Genomic DNA, 14,537 nt, shown 5'->3' with positions numbered 1-14,537 from the left:
GGTTCGGGGACATTGTAGTCAGGGAAGCTTGTTTGCTATTGAAAGGTTGCCTGTGCATTGAAGGATGAGGAGATCCCCAGGGTAGTTAATCCATCTAGTTCATTAACTCAATTTTCATACACTTTATAGACAATGCTAATTAATCCTAATTTAGATGAGAAACAAAGCCTTAATTGAGGAACTTCCACAAACACAATGTCAAAAAATGCTTATTGGCATGAGTGAAATATAAACAACAATAACATTTGCTTTACCAGACACTGTAATGGAAACCAAGGGATTCCTATCTTCCAGATGGTAGCAGTGAGGAATACAATGGGCTGGCTGTTGCAACCTGCTGCTGAGCCACCAATCTGTCCCCGATTTTCTTGCCACAGAACACAAATAACCGCCCTGATGTCCTGAACTCTCTTCACTGAGCATGACATCAAAAGCAATGCAAAAGCCATCCTTCTGGGCAACCCATGGTCCTTGCAGTTGTGTGGCCCTGAGATGAACTCAATTTGCCCAATGTACTGAATCATGAGGCATAGAGCTTGAATGTCCCTTTTTGCATTCACGTGGAACTTGTGGATAGCCAACTAACTTAAGGACAACCCAGGATCACGTATTGAGTATTGAGCAACAACATGGATAATTGCAGAATCTATTGCTGGGGATCAGCAATGGAATTGGAGTGCATTTTATATATTCATTCAAACCCAACAAGGCAACTTGCATCAGATTGAGGAGATTCATCTTTGCTGGTAACAATGCCTTTGCTACTTAAGCTAGTGGAACCATATAGTAAAAAGGAATTTTCATTTATATTGTGTTTCCCTATCTGAGGATGTCCCAAAGTGTTTTACAGTCAATTAAATACTTCTTTGAAGTGTACTCACTGTTGTAATGTAGAAAATGTGACAACCAATATGCACCCAGCAAAATCCCATAATCATAAATATGATAACAACTGAAAAATCTGTTTTTATGTTGGTTAAGAAGTAAATATTGATAAGGACGCTCATAAGGGTGACTTGAAAATATCAGGGAAATCTAATAAACAGAAACATTTTCTGGTGGTTATAAGTTTTCCACAACTATTGGAAAATATAATCTGCTCAATGCAGGGGCGGTTTGGCTATGTTAATAGAAATAGTGCTTTTGATATGTTGATGAGCTTAGCAACACTGCAAACAGATGTTTACCTAAGGCAAGAGGTTGGTTCAGTTAAGGGAAGATCAAAATGGAAAAACTGTACATCAGGAAATGATTAAACTTGTGCTTTAGCCCTCAGCCATAGTAGGAATAGCTGATTGATTTCCAGCAAGCCATTGTTTTGCGAACAATGCCAGTTGTTTGTTATACCTCAGAAGCAAACAGCAAGGAGTTAATACTGCCTGGTGTGGTAAATGTGACTGGATTTTTCTGTAGTTTTAAAAGATCAATAAGATGCTGGGGAATGCTCGGTTAGCATTCACCCTGAAGGTCGTGAAATAAAGGTGTTTGGAACTGGGAAAAGTTAAAGGTAGTGTGGGTAGCCATCGCCTTAGTCAAGAGTACTTCTAGTTTATTTTGTCTAATAAAAAAATATTTTATTTAAAATCATCAAAAAACGTCTGGGACGCCCTTCCCTAGATTTCAAAGCTCTCTTCACATATCAAATTGCAAAATACAGCTGAAGACCATTGTGTACTCGGTTTAACAATTTAGCTGATACACAGTACTTTTCACATTGAAGGATTCCCTCAATTATATGAATCTGAAAGCGGAGTAACTTCAACCAAAGAGCAGAAAGCCTGTGTCCTCAATCTCCTAAACACTTACAGAGTTACCATCGCCCTAAAAAGTCAACTTCCTTAACATCCAATCTTTGTTACTTGATGATCAATCCTGCATTGATAACTAATCTACGTGAGCCATCCGAATTCGACCAGTAAGTGAAACTCCAGATAATAAAATTAACAATAATCTTTATTATCACAAGTAGGCTTATATGAACATTCAATGAAGCTACTGTGAAAATCCCTTTGTCGCCACACTCTGGCGGCGCCAACAACACGGGAGCACAGATGCTTCTAGTATATTCTCATCTGCTCTTACACTCTGCTGTTCAGATTCAGAATACTGCACTCACATTACAAATTGGATCCAAAACAGGAGGCCATTGTTTCTTGCAGCAAGACAATTTCTCTTAGTTCGACAATTAATTTCTCTTCAGCTACTAATCCAATTCCCATATGAAAGCCACAACTGAATCTGTTTCCACCACAGTCTCAGGCAGTGCATCCAAGGTCCCATCCATTCTCTTCGTAAAGTTGTTTTTCCGCATGCTCTAATTTTGCTCCTGACTTTAAATTGCTATCCTCCACTTCGTGTCTCTTCCACTATGGGAACATTTTGAAAAGCATTGTCAAATCCCCTCTCAAACTACTCATCTCTGAAGGGAACAGACCCAGCTTCTCCAACCTATCCACATCATTGAAGTTCCTCATCCCTGGTTCCAATTTTGTAAATCTTTGCTGCACCATTTGCCTTTGCATGCTTTCTAAAGTGCGGAGCCCAGAACTGAACTTAACACTACAGTTGAGGCTGAACCACTTCATCACAAATTTCTTGCTTTTGTGTACTGTATGCACCAATTCATAAAGCCCAGGATTCTCTATTCACCACTTTCTCAAACTGTCTGTCACCTTGAATGATTTGTGCACATTTACCACTCAGTCTCTCTGCTTGTGTATCCCTCTTTGGAAAAAAATCCCTTAATTTATATTTCTTCTTCCCGTTCTTCATACCAAAATTATTCACATACTTCATCTCCACATGTCCGCCCATTCCATCAGTCTGTCTATGTCTACTGCTTGCTCATTGCACAATAAGAAATCTTACAACACCAGGTTAAAGTCTAACAGATTTGTTTTGAATCATTAGCTTTCGGAGCGCAGCTCCTTCCTCGGGTGAATGAAGAGGTGGTTCCAGAAACACATGTATAGACAAAGTCAATGATGCAAGACAATACTTGGAATGCAAGTCTTTGCAGGTAATTAAGTATTTACAGGTCCAGACAGAGAGACTGGAGAGAAGAATAATCACAGGTTAAAGAGGTGTGAATTGTCTCAAGCAATTAGTAGGATTTTGCAAGCCCAGGCCAGATGGTGGGGGATGAATGTAATGCGAAATTAATCCAAGGTCCCGGTTGAGGCCGTACTCATGAGTGCGGAACTTGGCTATAAGTTTCAGCTCGGTGATCCTGCGTTGTCATGTGTCCTGAACGCCACCTTGGAGAACGCTTACCCGAAGATCAGAGTCTGAATGCCCTTGACTGCTGAAGTGTCCCCCAACTGGAAGGGAACATCCCTGCCTGTCGATTGTCGCGCGATGTCCGTTCATCTGTTGTTGCAGCCTCTGCATGGTCTCGCCAATGTACCACACTTCGGGACATCCTTTCCTGCAGCGTATGAGGTGGGCCATGTTGGCAGAGCCTGTGCCCATTCCAGTCCAACGTCGGCATCTCCACATCATTGCATAATAAGGTGATGAATGCTAGTATCATACTATTAGGCACTGTCAGATAGGCAAATTGCAACATATTCCCCTCCTATTCTGCTGTTACCTAGGTACTCTTCTTCAGCCTTCAAATCCTGCTGTAAACTTAATGAACAGATTTTGACATAAATCATGTTATATATTCTGATTATAGCCTATCTACCAATTGCGCAGTTGTGTTCAATCTACTCTCAATTCCTTTGATTTTTTTTCCTTACTATTTTGTGGGCATCAAGGGCTCCTTTAAATCACTGTATCATCCCTGATCCTGTAAATCTCTGAGGCAACTTGACCACAAGGAGGTAGTTGAAACGTATTGAAAGTTAATCTTCTCCAATATATAAAAATAACAAGGTCAAAAAGGCAATATGGACTCAAAAAAAGGAACATCTAGTTAAATATCGAAACATCAGTATCTGAAAAGAATCAGAACGGCAGTTAAATATGAATATACACAGGCAACAACAACTGAAGACATTACAGCACTTACTGATGACATCAGCATTGGATTTAAATAAGAAGATGCATGATAATAACACTCTATAGCACATCTCCCACATTAAATTTTAATCCATCTTAAAGACAGATACACAATGTAACTACTGCCTTAATTGTACGTTCGCCTTTCAGGAGCTTTGCAACAACACTCTGATCTGCGCAGTACCACTGGTAATTCAACTCTGGTGATGTTTTACTTAATTTAACTTAAACTTGTTGCCGAAGCAGTACGTTGAGTATTTGTGCACGAGTATCCCTCTCCTGCAGTAGAGTCCACTGGAAGTCCTGGTACAACAGGAACCACTTCTTGTTGAATTGCCACAGCAACATGTCTTTCTATTGTGTTATCTGGAACTTTTTCTGTCTCCGAGTCATGGTGGAAATGAATCTTGGCACCTGAGAACAACTCTCCTATGGTTTAATTTCACCACCAAAAATACTGGATCACTTTGATTAAGAATAACTCCAGTTGGCCAAAGATGGTTACTGCCAAAATTTCTTTTTTTTAAATCTTTTTATTAGCATTTTCAAAATTTATAAACAGTTATTAACATGCTGCCCACATTTATTCACTGCCCACATTTATTCACAGAAAGGTTTGTCTTTTCCTTCCCTTAATTTCCCCAATTTACATTCACTGCCAAAATTTCTAATGTGGACACAATCATTCGAGTTAAAATGTCCCTCCTTAGCATAATTATGTCTCCTGCTTTTCTTGTCTCCTTCCCACTTTTGCTTTGACATCTGGATATAGCAGATCCAGATGAGACTTTGGTCTTCTACTCATCAATAACTAATGGTAAGTTTGTAATCCCCATGTACGTGCACAGTACCAACTTTTAACAACAGGATTTAAAAATATATACATTTTTATTAGATTTTTCAATTTGTTTACAAATAACACAACAAAGGAAGCAATAAACAACGCAAAACAGGTACAGAACAGAACAAGAATTATTGCATATATAGAAAAAAGTAAATAACTTAAATTATATACCCAAAATCCCCAACAGCTGATGGTGTCGAGATCTTTGAAAAATGATACAAACAATTACCATCTCAGGTAGAATCTTTCAATGGAACTCCTCCTGATGGTAAATTTAATTTTCTCCAAATACAAAAAGGACATTAAATCCCCTAAGCAGCCAGAGCAGGAGCCTTCAACCAAGCAGTATCTGCCCTTGGATGATCAATGAAGCAAAGACAATAAAGTCCGCCTCCAACTCAAATTGAACTGCAGGAGAGTCCAAAATCTCAAATATGGACACCAGCGGGCATCGCTGTGATTCTAATCAGAGAATATTAGACATAGTATTAAAAAAGGAAGGCCAGAAGCTGGCGAGTCTGGGACAGGACCAAAACATATGTGAGCGATCTGAGGGGGCAAGCAACAACGGTCACATCCATTCTCAACATTCGGGAAAAGCCCACTTATTTTTGCCCGAGTCAAGTGTGTCCCATCCAGTACTTTGAAATGAATTAGGCTCAACCGGGAACATAGGACATGAGGTTGACCCTATTTAGGGCCTCTCTCCAAACTTTGTTTGTGAGTGTACAGCCCAGTTCACTCTCCCATTTCACCCTCACCCCGTTCAGTGGAGAGGGATCGGATGAGAGAATGTGCACATATAGGTCTGAGATAGACCCCCTGTCCTGCTGAGCCAAGGATAAAATCCTCTCCAGTAAGGTGGAGCCAGAGGAAAGAAAGGGAAAGCCGTACAAGTGAAGTTGTGAACTTGAAAGTAGCAAAAAAGACGAGTTGGGTAGCTGAAATTTATCCGCCAATTCTCTAAAGCTGGCAAACCTCCCCTCTATGAACAGGTTACCAAAGGGCTCGGATCTCTTCAATTTCCACTAGCTAAAGGCAGAGTCCAGCTCTGAAGGTAAGAAAAGGTGGTTGTTACAGATAGGGGCCAATGAAGACAAGGACAGGAGTTTAAAATATTATTGGAACTGTTTCCAGATCCTAAGAAAGGAGATCACCATTGGGTCAAGGAGAATCTAGCGGGAGAAAAGGGCAATGGTGCAGTAACTATGACAAGGTGAGTGGATGTAGTACAAAAGCAGTCCTTCATTTGGCCCTAGATTGAACAACGATCGCTGACCCACAATAAGATTATTTGCATGTTAGCGACCCAGTATAAAACAATACGTTTGGGAGAGCCTGTAGTCTTTAGAGTCATAGATGTTTACAGCATGGAAACAGGCCCTTCAACCCAGCTTGTCCATGCCACCCAGTTTCTATCACTAAGCTAGTCCCACTTGCCCATATTTGGCCCATGTCCCTCTATATCCACCCTGCCCATGTAACTGTCTAACTGTTTTTTTAAAGGAAAAAAATTGTACTATACTTAGTACAAAAAAGCCTATACTTAGCTTCAGGCGCCCACTCAGTCAGAGGAACAATGGCCGTTGTCCGGTTCTGATACTGCTGGCTTCGAACTGGTATAGAATAGTAGCTAGGAGCGCCTATCTCGTAGCGTGCGTTGACCTTAGACTTACTTGGCTGATGCTTGGCGGGTCTCTCGACGCTGAGAGCCAAGGCCAAGATGAAGGTGAAGAAGAAAGCGATCTGACTTTGGGGACTCCTCTTTATACCCCAAAGGGTTTCGCACCCTTCTGGGCGGTTCCTGAACTTGGCCCCAATTAATTGGACCATGTCCAAATCATTTGTATTGATTCTGTCCAATAAACGGGTCGTTCCTCGATCACAGGTAACCGTTGGCCTGCCTTTGTTTTAGTTTCCACTGGCGCTGGGGAGTCTGCCCTGGTACCGAGTGTAGAAGTAGTAGAACAGTACAGCACAGAACAGGCCCTTCGGCCCTCAATGTTGTGCCGAACAATGATCACCCTACTCAAACCCACGTATCCACCCTATACCCGTAACCCAACAACCCCCCCCCCCCCCCCCCCCCCCCCAACCTTTTTACTTTTTTTTAGGACACTACGGGCAATTTAGCATAGCCAATCCACCTAACCCGCACATCTTTGGATTGCTTAAATGTTTCTCTTTTGTCCCCGGAGATAGCTCATTACTATGCTAATGGCTTGTAGTATCAGTTCTGTCTGGGAGCTGCAAGTTCCAATCCACAGGCAAACCTTGCACCTGCTTGTTTTCCTAGTACTGTCCAATTTTCCCTGTACTCTTTGCGAGTGTCCATTTTGGAATCGGGACATAGCCACCCCAGGTGGTTACAAGGGGCATTATGTAGCAAATGGATCCATGAGACAAATGTTTGACCAAATCTAAATCTTCCAAGAATCTCAAACATATAGTCCCATTCAACCCTGTCAAATGCCTTCTCGACAGTGAGAGACACTATTACCTCTGCCTCGGGTGCAGCAGAAGGAGAAAGTATAATGTTTCAAAGACGGTGTATATTAACAGATAACTGATGGCTCTTTATAAAGCCTATTTAGTCTTCCGAAATTATGCTCAGAAGTCAAGAATCCAACCAGAGCGCCAAAACCTTAGCGATCAGCTTAACACGTGCCTTTAAGAGCGAGATGGGACAGTATGAACCTCACTCGGTTGGGTCCTTGAACTTCTTAAGGAGCAAAGAAATACAGGCTTGAGTAAAGGTTGGAATGAACCAGGGAATAGGGAGTTGTTGAACATATCTAACAGCAAACGTCCAAATAGTTCCGAAAATTTATTTGTCCAGAAAATCTCCATGATTAACTTGTCTGTAGGTGGCTCAAATTAAAACAGGTCATATTGTGAGGATAAAAAAGCTGCATTGACCTGGAGGAGGGAAAACGAGGTTACCACCCGGGGTCAGAATCTGGGGGAATCTCACGGGAGGCCGATAGGCATTTAGGTTGGTGTGCTAAAAGACGACTGGCCTTCTCCCCATATTCGTAGAAAGTACCCCTGGAGCAGTGTAGCAGGTATACAGACTTGTTGGTGGTCTCAAACTGGGTCTGCAACTGTGCGGATTCTACACGTTCTCCCCGTGTCTGCGTGGGTTTCCTCCGGGTGCTCCGGTTTCCTCCCACAGTCCAAAGAAGTGCAGGTTAGGTGGATTGGCCATGCTAAATCGCCCTTAGTGACCAAAAAGGTTAGGAGAGGTTATTGGGTTACGGGGTTTCACTATACTCTTTTTAATCTTAGTGGCCTGGATCTTGTACTCACAATAGTGGCAAATGCTGAGGACTTTGCTGCTCTAGAGGGACGCAGCAGCACTGCATCTTCTGTTGAAGTCACTTATGCTATTCTTGAATTAAATTCTTATTAAAGTAGCAGGGACTATTAATTCATAAAGTTTTCCATGCAAATTATAAATGTGTTAAATTTCGATTTTTGTGCAGTCAACAAAGCAAGTCGCAGCTTCAATACTGACAGAAAAATCTGAATCATTACTTCAGCTATTTGTACATAGAATAAGAAATATCTGATATATCAATACTTTGTGCCTGGTTAGCTATAAATTGCTGTTGAATTATGGGTTGACTGAATGCTTTGTTAAAAGATTCAACTGCTCAAACAATGACTGTTCTGCTCTCTGCAATTGCACCCTATTTCCTAATTTCCTGTTAAGCGATACTTTGCTACCTCTCCATCTCCAGAGGGCATTGCGAGCTGTGGAAATACACTTCCACAGGGATCATATTTCACAGGTGTTACATTGGAGAAGCAAGAATCCAAAGCTGGTCTTCACTTGGAGTATGTTTATCCATAGAATGAAGCATTACAGTGATATATCTCCTGACCCCACTCAACTCATGTCAACAAGTGTCTCTTTACACTGTATGTACTCAAGTAACAATGCAATCAATACCCTCTACCTGTATGTACTTAAGTTTAAATGACAGAATTAATGAGATGGTGTCCATCAGCATCTCATTCAAATTCATATCCAAGCCCAAATACTGAGCGGTTCAACTACAGATGGGATCAGACCAAAGTCAGAACTTGTCCTCCTCCAGTTTCCACGTTTTGCACTGGGATGACTCAATGACAAACAGAAATGGGAATACTGCCTGACTTTTCCTTCTTTAGTTAACTCAGAATGGCTCAAGTGACCGAACTGGATATTTTCTGGTGCGGACGGCTTCCCATGATCCGATATTACTCTGCAAACAAATTTCGAAGTTTTTTTTCTTTCATCACGTTTTTCTTTTCTCCGTTTTCAAGTGTATATCCAATTTTCTTCTTTTTAGAGTTACTACTGAATCAGCTTCCAGGACCTTTCCACAGCTTTACAGCCGTTCTGGATATTAGTTTGCAGCACTCAGGTGGTGTGTAGCCCGAGATGTGCAGATGAGGTGGGTTGGCTATGCTAAATTGCCACTTTGTGTTCAAAAGAGATGTGTAGGTTAGCTTAAGGGGGTAAGATAGGCGGGGGTAGGCTTGAATGGAGTGCTCTTTCAGGCGATTGGTGCAGACTCAATGGGCCGAAAGGCCTACTTCTGCACTGTGGGGATTCTATAATAACCATTCCAGGATTAAATCCACTTGGGGAATCTGCCTGGTTCCGATAGATGGGGAGCCACTGAAGGCCAAAATAATCTATGGTTTAGCACACAGGTGAAAGCTCATGCTATGATTGGAAAGAACAAATGCATGGAGAGTTAAAACAAGGTTGGAAGAATTGGTACCCTGGGCAAAAGAGAAGGCCTCCGGCAAAAGAAAACCCCACTGTGAGAGACAGTTTTAAGTTACCAAGTCACCAGGTTCCGAAAAGAACAGAAATAAACTCGGTTTAAGAATCAATTTGGATTGATTTTCAATTGGCCTAAAAATAAGGGAACATTCTTTTATTTAGTTTAAAGTAGAAATGGCAGACAAAAAAATTAAATGAGATTTAGTTAATAGAGCTTTTTTTAGTCATTTGCTACAGTAAAACTTTAAAAACATGCCATACCATTCTTTCAGTTATTGACTAGAAGTTAGAATTTTTTAATGCATGTTATTAGTCGTTATAGGGACTCAATTGATTTCCTTATTATACCCCACATATGTCTGCTCCATCACTTTTTCTGAATGTCAATGCTATGACGGCTCATTTCCAATCTGGAAAGCTTTCCCTCTAGCTTACACTGGCCATGCCATCAGCACCTCACAAATGCTTCTTCTTCTGCGATCATTCACCACGAGTATGATTGACCACCTAAGAAACTCCATGTTTCTGGTCATGGGCTCCGTAGGTCCTTGCGTAGCTAATGAGCCCGATTCTAGGGCCACATCTTCAACCACATACTTGGCAGGTGCATGCAGGAGGTGGAATCGGTCCTTTCTCAGGCTCCTTTTGTGGGCCTCCTCTTGCCAGCAGGTGTCCTCAAAGAATTGTGTCCCTTCAATCAGGAAGTTCCTCCAAGTAGATCTCTTCTGAGCAAGAGTCTCCCATGCGTTGACATCTATGTTGCATTTCTTGAGGTAAGCCTTCAGGGTGCCTTTGAAGCATTTCCTTTGGTAGCCTTCCTGGAGCTGAGTGAAGATGATTTTCTTTGGCAGTCAGTGACATCCTACGCACATAGCTGGCCCAGCGGAATTGGTTTTGGATGATCTTGGCTTCGATGCTGATGCTTGTGATTCCTTCCAGGACACATGTTCATATGCAAGTCCTCCCAGCTGGTGCAGAGAATCCGTCTCAGATATCATTCATGGTACCTCTCCAGGGCCTTGAACTGGCGTTTGTATGTAGTCAAAATCTCTGAGCCATATGGAACAGTTGGTAGGATGAATAACTTGTCCACAAGGACCTTGGCGTCAGCACGAATTTTGGAGTCATCAAAGATTCTTCTTTATGCATCCGAGGAGGCGCTCACGGATTGGATATGATATTGGATTTCTGGGTTGATGTCAGTTTTAGAGGAGAGGCGTCTCCCCAGGTATGGGAAATGTTCCACATTTAGGAGGACTTCTCCTAAATTTTGATAGAGGGAGAAACTGAAGCTTGCCCTGGGGCGGGTTAGTAAAGGACTTCCTGAGGATGAGTATGAGATTGATTCTTTGATATGCTTCGATGAAGGTGTTAGGCCTGGCTTGGAGCTCCTCTTCTGAGGGTAGAGACGCAATGTCCCAAGAGTGGATATGGTGATGGAGTCCGCATACTGAAATTCCATGGGCAACGTCAGTGATGTTTCCTTTTTGGATTTCAACCACTTGAGATTGAAAAGTTTTCAATGTAGACGATGTCCACTCCACTGGGAAGCTTGTTCTTGACAAGGTGAAGGATGGTGACAATTAAGATGAAGAAAAGAGTGAGAAGTGATGATAACATATCTGCTTGACACCAGTCTTGACCTTGAAGGTTTCTATCTTATTTCCGTTGGTGAGGACTGTTGCCGACATCTTGTCATGAAGGAGTCGGAGGATTTGATGAATTTCTCGGGAACTAATGGGGTGCCACTGGTTACGGCCCTTGGGCCCCAGTTATTTACAATCTATATAAACAACTTGGATACAGGGATAGAAGGTTCTATAGCCAGATTTTCAGATGACAAATAGGTGGGACAGTAAATTGCAATAAGAAAATAAGAGCAGTACAAATGGATAGGTTAGGAAAGTGGGCTAAGATGTGACAGATGCAGTTTATCGTGGATAAGTCTGAGGTCATGCATTTTGGTCAGAAAATGGGAAGGCAAATTATTACCTAAATGGAGAGAGACTTTGGGGTGCTCCAATGCAGAGGTCCTCATTTATAAGTCACAGCAAACTAGCATGCAGGCACAGCAGATAAGAAAGCAAGTGAATGAAATGTTGGCATTTATAGCTAAAGGTATGGAAGTGCTTTTGCAACTATACAAGGCATTGGCGAGACAGCACCTGGAGTATTGTGCAGAGTTTTCGTCCCCTTATTAGAGGGGAGATGTAGCGCCATTGGAGGCAGTTCAGAGGAGGTTCACTATATTGATTCCAGAGACGAGGCGTTTGTCGGACAAGGAGAGATTGAGCAGTTTTAGGCCAATACGCTATAGAATTTAAAAGAATGATGGGAGATCAAATTGAGGTACACAAGATGATTAAAGGTATAGATAAAGAAGACGTGAAGCTGATGCTTCCTCTTGTAGGGCATTCTAGAACAAGAGGTCATAGGCTTCGGATAAGAGGTAGCAAATTTAAGACAGAGTTGAGGAGAAACTACTTCTCCCAAAGGCTTGTGAATATGTGGAATTTGTTACCCTGGAATGGGGTGGATGCTGGGACAGTGAGTAAATTTAAGGAGTCAGACAGATTTTTAATTGGTAATGGGATGAAAGGTTAAGGGGAATGGGCAGGATGGTGCAGTTAAGGCCAGGATGAGATCAACCATGATCGAATGGCGGAGCAGACTCAATAAACCAAATAGCCGAATTCTGCTCCTATATCTTACGAACTTAGGAATCCCAGAAGTCGGCAGGTATTTCTTCTCTGTCACAGATTTTCAGGAACAGCTGATGGAGATGACGGCTGATTTCTTCTCCCTCAAGTTTGAAAATCTCTGCTGGGGTCCCGTCCACTCCTGTGGTTTGGTCCATTCTTCATGTGTTTAATGGCAGCTTCGACTTTATCCACACTTGACCCAAGATAATTTATCATAGAATTTACAATGCAGGAGGCCATTCGGCACATAGAGTCTGCACCAACCCTTACAAAGAGCACCCTACTCAAGCCCACCACTCTACCCTAACCCCGTAACCCCATTTAATCTTTTTGGATATTAAGGGCAATTTAGCGTGGCCAATCCACCTAACCCGCATATCTTTGGACTGTGGGAGGAAACCGGAGCACCCAAAGGAAACCCACACAGACATGGGGAGAACATGCAGACTCCGCAGAGACAGTGACCCAAGCCAGGAATTGAACCTTGGACCCTGGAACTCTGAAGCAACTATGCTAACTACTATGCTACCGTGCTGCCCCAATAATCTTTGATGGGATTTGGGAGATTTCCTCAAACACATCCTCAGCTATGACTGCATCACGGTTTAGGAGTTCTTCGAAGGCTGATGTTTTCTCCGTCTTCAAGAGCATTCCTGCCTTACTCCACACCTGCTTGGGATCAGCGTGGTGGGTCCATATTTTGCCTTGGTAGTATTGAAGAAGCCCTAGGTGTCGTGCTCGTCATGAGGAGTTGCAGCTCTTTTGCTTTCTCAGTCGCCATTGTTTCTTTATTTCCCTGGTTCTTCTTTGTATCTCTACCTTGGCTGATTGATGAGCTCTCATCTTTGCCTTGCTGGTTATGTCACTTTGACAGGCGCAGAAGAGCTTTCCTCTTCTTGTCAGTGAGTTATGGTCATTATTGTCGAACCAACCCTGGTCTTCTGGTTGATGATTTCTTCACAGCTTGAGGCTGTCTTCAGCTCTTTTCCGTTTTCCTCCACTCCATTAGAATGAACACTTTGGAGAAAACATGGTTGGAATTTCACTAGCATGCATGGCTCTTGAAGCCAATCAAAGTTCATAATTTTTGTGGCTGTTTCTTCATTTTCTGCTTCTGGTGGAGTTTGATGGACATAGAAGAGCGGAGAAGCAGGTGGTCCGTCTAGCAGTTATCTGCACTGGTCATCGCTTCGATGATAAGGGCATCCTTTTGGTCTTTGAATGAGACAATGGTGAATTTGATCATGTGCCTGTACTTTAATTATGGATTTCTCCAGGAAGTCTTGAACATTTTTTTTTGGCTGAACAGTATGTTAGTATTGATAAGCTGGTGTTCTGCGCATTTGGTAGGCAGGATAACCCAGTTGGAGTTGCAATTCCCACTTTTCCAAAGGTTCCTTTCCAGAGTTTGGAATCGTTTCCAACCCTGGCGTTGAATAACCCAAGTATCATTATTGGATCGGATTGGATTTGTTTTATTGTCACGTGTTCCGAGGTACAGTGAATAGTATTGTTCTGCGTACAGCCCAGACAGATCATTCCATATATGAAAAAAACATAGCACATACAAAAATACATAGGAACAGGCAATGGTTGAGAAGATAGAGTGTAGTACTACTCAGTAGAGAAGATGTGTGAAGAGATCAGATATTATCTTCCTTATGAATATTGAAGAGTATGGTGACCAAGATGGAGTAGAAACCTTCTTTGGACTCATCATTGTCATCAACAGTTGGGGCACAGGCACTCATGGCCGTTTCCTACTGATTTTTGGCAAGTTGTAGATGGAGAGTCAAAAGACGCTCATTGATGCCGACAGGGAGTTCCAAAAGTCGGTTGACAAGTTTGTTCTCGATGGAGAATCCAATTGCATGTGTCCTGGGTTGACCCTTGGTTTTTTCTCACCAGTAGAAGGGGTAACCACCACCATCTTCCCTCAGCTGCCTATACTTCACAAATATACTCCCCTCTGTCTCAGAACCGTATGGTAAATACTAAATAAATTTGCTTTGAATAATTTTTGCCTCTCCATCCCCTCCCATATAAGAAGAATATTGAGTCTCCTATTCCTGGCTTGCCAAGTGAAAAGCTGGAATAATTGATCGGTTAACTATTTTATACTCATCCTCACCAGCAGCCCCATTAGCATCCTCTTAGATGCTCACACCTTATGCATGCCTTCATAACACTGGAAGAAGCATTGTAC

At 42.2% G+C, this 14,537-nt stretch overlaps 1 protein-coding gene across 1 annotated transcript in view; it reads right to left on the bottom strand.

Moving 5' to 3' along the window:
- Window positions 1–14,537, bottom strand: part of vwa8 (von Willebrand factor A domain containing 8) — a 489,820-nt gene that overhangs the window by 325,069 nt on the left and 150,214 nt on the right. The window lies entirely within an intron of this gene.

The sequence above is a fragment of the Scyliorhinus canicula genome, chromosome 7, assembly GCF_902713615.1.
Source record: "Scyliorhinus canicula chromosome 7, sScyCan1.1, whole genome shotgun sequence".
In the NCBI taxonomy this organism is placed as follows: domain Eukaryota; kingdom Metazoa; phylum Chordata; class Chondrichthyes; order Carcharhiniformes; family Scyliorhinidae; genus Scyliorhinus; species Scyliorhinus canicula.
This window is presented reverse-complemented; position numbering and strand designations above follow the sequence as displayed.